Below are 5,000 nucleotides of genomic sequence, written 5' to 3'. Positions count from 1 at the left end.
TGGCCACGACGAAGACCCTCAAACCCCAGCATACCTCCAAACCCCCACACACACAGCCACTCATGGCCACACAAACACACACACATGCATGCATTTATCTGTATATCTGCATGATCAATTGTCACAAAACTTGAAAGATATGCCCAAAGGACACCACCTTTCCATGTGTTGTGGGCGTGGCCAATTATCTTAAAACTATTTGCGGCCATCTTGTTAATTTGATTAATCCCCAAACTAGTTTAAAGTCTCTTTGTTTCATGCTAATTGGTGCAAGAGGGGTCAGGTTTCAAATATAATGTGCCATAGAAATCCATTGTACATGTAATGCCTTTCAAGTTACAGAACTTCCAAAAAGTACCATTTGTTGGAATCTTTAATATGATCCCATATAACTCATGGTGTTTTTGACCTACATTGTATGGTACTTGTATGTAACCTAACTTTCGTCAATCACAAACTCTTTCAGGTACAGCCCCAGCCTCCAATTATTATTATAGCTGAACACACATATACTTGCAAGGACTCAACAAACGCTCAGATTCATCAAGCACATAGCTATTCACCAGTATGGGAATGTTATCATTTCAAATATTTCCCATTGAAATACAAAAATCCTGCCAAACCTGAGATCATTTTTTATTTACTCAACTCATTTTTTTTTTTTTTCAGTTACCTTGATTTCAGGCTCATTCATAGAAATTCAAGAAATTGTCCTCTAGCAGATTGGGTGCTGTTGGTGATGGTTTGACTGTTATGGTCAATAGAAAGCAATGAATGAATACAATTTCTTATTTTCATGTTTGGTTTTGTAGTACTTGTGAAGTACTTGTATGTTCAACTGTAGGATGCATGTATTCATAAATGCCTGTAATAAAAAGTCATAAAATATATTTGATCCAGCCAAATGCACCTTGGACCCAATCATCATCGACGTCAGGGAGTGTTGAGCAAAAGAGCACGACACAATTTGATATGAATGAATTCTAAAATCCATTTTTGTTTGAAAGACTAATTTGAATTGTTTTGTTTCATGGAATTGTAGCCTGTTCAAATATTTCGCTATATAGTGTGTGGCATGATCCTATCTTGATACCTGATATGAGTTGCATTACTTTCAACTTTTGCATAGCAACAGTCAACCAAAAACGCTATTTATAGATTCATATAGTAGCAATGATTCTTTCATTGAACAGTAGTGACAAATGATTGTGTTAAACATAAAACAGACTCTGGACTAACTCTTAAATTGTACGAAGTAAGAGTGAAACATAGGTTAAAAGCATGGATGGTACTCTGAATTGGGTGTGCTGTTTCCACATGCCTGTCTTTCTTCTGTGATATCGGTGTATGTGTGCTGGATTTTGTCAGTTTGTTTGATAATATCTAGTGTGTGCACGTCACCACTGTGGTTTGTCAACAGACTAGAGTCCAGGTGTGCAGGGAGCAGCGCTTGTCCATATGCCTTTGAGTGACTGGCACTGAGTTGTGTGTGTGTGTGGAGGAGGGGAGGTTATATTTTACCTCATCTCCACCCCATGCGGTCTGAGCGACCAATGGACCTGAGAGATATCGATGAACTCTGAGGATGTAGAGGGCACTAAAGAGGGGTTGAGCAAAATGAAAGGGGCATTCATATCCGAGCTAACAAGCTAGTTTTCTCCTCTGCGTGGGTCTCACTCTTGCCATCACATGTCCATCAATTGGATTTTTAAGTCTTGGCTAAGCTAATGTCTCCAAATGGCCTCCCGGACAAATCAGCCACGTCTAACTTCCAGCTAACTTCCTCTTCCCGGCTAAGCGGCTCGTCTTCTGCCAGAGCCCCGAGTCTGGTCCAAAGGGAGCGTGGATATACACTTTTATGATTATCTCTTGTCACGCTGGAACAAATGAGATCCATCAAATTCATGCGTTCGCATAGCTAAGCATCCCCATCTGCTAGCATTAAGCCACCCTCACTAAGACCCAGGCATGGAGAAATGTGTGAGTGTGTGTATGTGCAATGAGAGGAACGTGGGGGTCAGTGACGACACACACACACACACACACACACACACACAAACACACACACACACACACACACACACACACACACACACACACACACACACACACACAAACAGTAGACACAACACGAAACTAACACAGATGATAACTTTACAGACAAACATTCTTTCTCTCTCACTCTTTCTCTGTCTCTCTCTCTCTCTGAAGCATTATCTTGATCAAGAGAGCTTGGCGTTTGCCATCGGTGTTGTAATCACACACAACTAAATATGCACTCATGAACTGACAAACAGGCTGCAAGTACACAAAAGAACATACACACCCAATGTCACATATATTGGTTATAATGATACACAATGCAAACACACAAACCCCCCCCCCCCCCACACACACACACACACACACACACACACACACACACACACACACACACACACACACACACACACACACACACACACACACACACACACACACCACACACACACACACACACACACATTCAGGGACGCCCACACAACAGGCATGTACCAATACACATATTCCGTGAAGCATGAAATGCGATGCTGCCACCGTTTTGTGCTGTGTTTCTGTGCAGATGTTCTCTACCAACACACACACACACACACACACATCGTAGACAGACAATAGGCTTGGATTTGACATTGACACACATTGAATATGTTTAGAAAGAAGCTAATTATTCAAACCATCCATCGATCTCACTTTTCAATTCTTATCAGCGCTAACCAGCACCTAGCAACCCACGGCCTATTAGCGGCAAGCTATCCAGTGCCCCTAGCAACACGGCAGGCTACTTGGAGCCTGGCCAGAAAACCACATAGAAGCATACATTCTATCATACGAAGGCGCTAGCCTCATGACTTAAAGCTAGCCTTGTTCAGCTTAGCACAAGGGTTTACTTTTAAATTCCTCATCCAACAAGCAAGCTGGGAATGTTTAGTCCACTATCTTAGTTTCGCCATATTGATGCCATAGATAAGTTAGCATCAGTGCTACCGAGGCGTTGATCCTGGAGGTAATTGACCAACTGTCTCCGTCCTTCATCGCCCTCTCCGTTCTTCCTCCCTGTCTTTACCCCGCCCCATCTTCCTCCTCCTCCTCCTCCTCCTCACATCCTCACCCCATTCCTTATCCCTCCTCCCTGCAAGTTCATACCTGTCTCATTTGCATAGGACACCTCATTTGCATACATATGGGGTAAAGGGAACGGGGATCTTGTGCGTGGTGGGAAAGAGGCGGGGCAGGTGGAGAAACACAAGCAGGGAGGAAGTCTATTGGAAATAAAAGAGAGAGGGAGAGAGAGAGAGAGAGAGAGAGAGAGAGAGGGGGGGAGAGAGAGAGAGAGAGAGAGAGAGAGAGGGGGGGAGAGAGAGAGAGAGAGAGAGAGGGGGGGGGGAGAGAGAGAGAGAGAGAGAGAGAGAGAGAGAGAGAGAGAGAGAGAGAGAGAGAGAGAGAGAGAGAGAGAGGGGGGGGAGAGAGAGAGAGAGAGCATTCTGGAGTGAAGACTCCCACCTGTACACATGCATGCACCCACATACTCATATATGGTCTCGCTCAATACGTTTACATGGACCACTTAATCCGATTACATAGTCATAGTCACATAGCCATAGTTCGACTGTGCTCCTCATTTGACAACTGCAAATGTCTGAGTATACATAACGGTGAGAGAATCGACTAATTGGCCGAAGCATGTCATACCCTGGCACGATAGATGGCGCTGCACCCATTTCAACCAGTGGTAATAGAGGCACTGGCTGACCTCCTTACCTCACCATCACCAGTTTGTGGGGATGTTGTTTTTTATCCAATCCGATTGAAAAGGCACGATTTATTCGACTATCAATAGAATAATCTAGGGGTCTTAATCTCACAGTGAGAATCCCGATTTGGTCAGATTTTAGTCAGACTAAGGTATATACATTGATTAGAGCATGGAAACCCGACCCAAGCCCGACGGGACACAACGGTACCCGATGGGTCGGGTCGGGTTTGGACAAATATTTAGGAATTATGCTTGGGTTCGGGTCGGGCTCGGTCACATCTGCGCGATAAGGCGTTGGAGTTGGCGTCGGCGTTGCTTTTGTGTTAACGTTAATTTTACTTTGCTGGGGAAACTCGTGTTATTTTGAATGTCACAGGCTACCTCTCCTGCAGAACCTCAGAACCTCTTGTGTCATTTTGTCAATTTATCGTTATCGTGGCCGTTTTTGTGGGCCTATGTGAATTTCAATTGGTTATGATTCTGCGCAACAAGCGAGCATTTACAGCGAGCACAAGAGTGCTCCCTGTTGACGCACGCTTGTTGCGCTCATCTGTTGACATTTCCAAATGCCTTGCAGTTGTCTAATAAAGCTGTGCTTTCAAACACACAAATGTAACTGTGTCATTAGTATGAGAAAAAATAGACATTAACTGTGTCAGGCTCGGGTCGGCCTCTGACATATATCTTGATGCCTGTCGGGCTAGGGTCGAGCTCGGTTACTTCTCTGTCGGACGTGGGCCGGGATTGGACAGGAAAATGCGGCCCATTCCGAGCTCTAATATACATGCATCTTAAACATCCAATCATAGTCGGACTAACACGATAATTTGCTTTTCTCGAGTGACATGTAGTTTCAAGCCAGTCCCGTTTCCTATCTATAGCTCTCTATATATCTGTCTCTCTCTCTCTTTCACTTCTCTGTTCTCACACGTTAGGTCAGACCTAAGAGAGCTCCCGTGAAGGCCCCATTAACGTCAAATATCACTCTCAAAGAAAGAGAGAGAGAAGGCGATAGAACAAGCTAGAGGGATACAGACAAAAAAAGTGGCCCATGATGAAAGACAGTGTGAGAACACACAGAAGATGAAAACAAGAGACGAGACAGAAAATAAAAAAGGATCCTACGGAGACAGAGATGGAGAGAGCGTGAGAAGAGCCTTTGAGCATCCCTTGCCCGTCCCTCTCCCCATGCAACACACAGTCTTGG

Source organism: Gadus morhua, chromosome 2, assembly GCF_902167405.1.
Source record: "Gadus morhua chromosome 2, gadMor3.0, whole genome shotgun sequence".
NCBI classification, from domain to species: domain Eukaryota; kingdom Metazoa; phylum Chordata; class Actinopteri; order Gadiformes; family Gadidae; genus Gadus; species Gadus morhua.
This window is presented reverse-complemented; position numbering follows the sequence as displayed.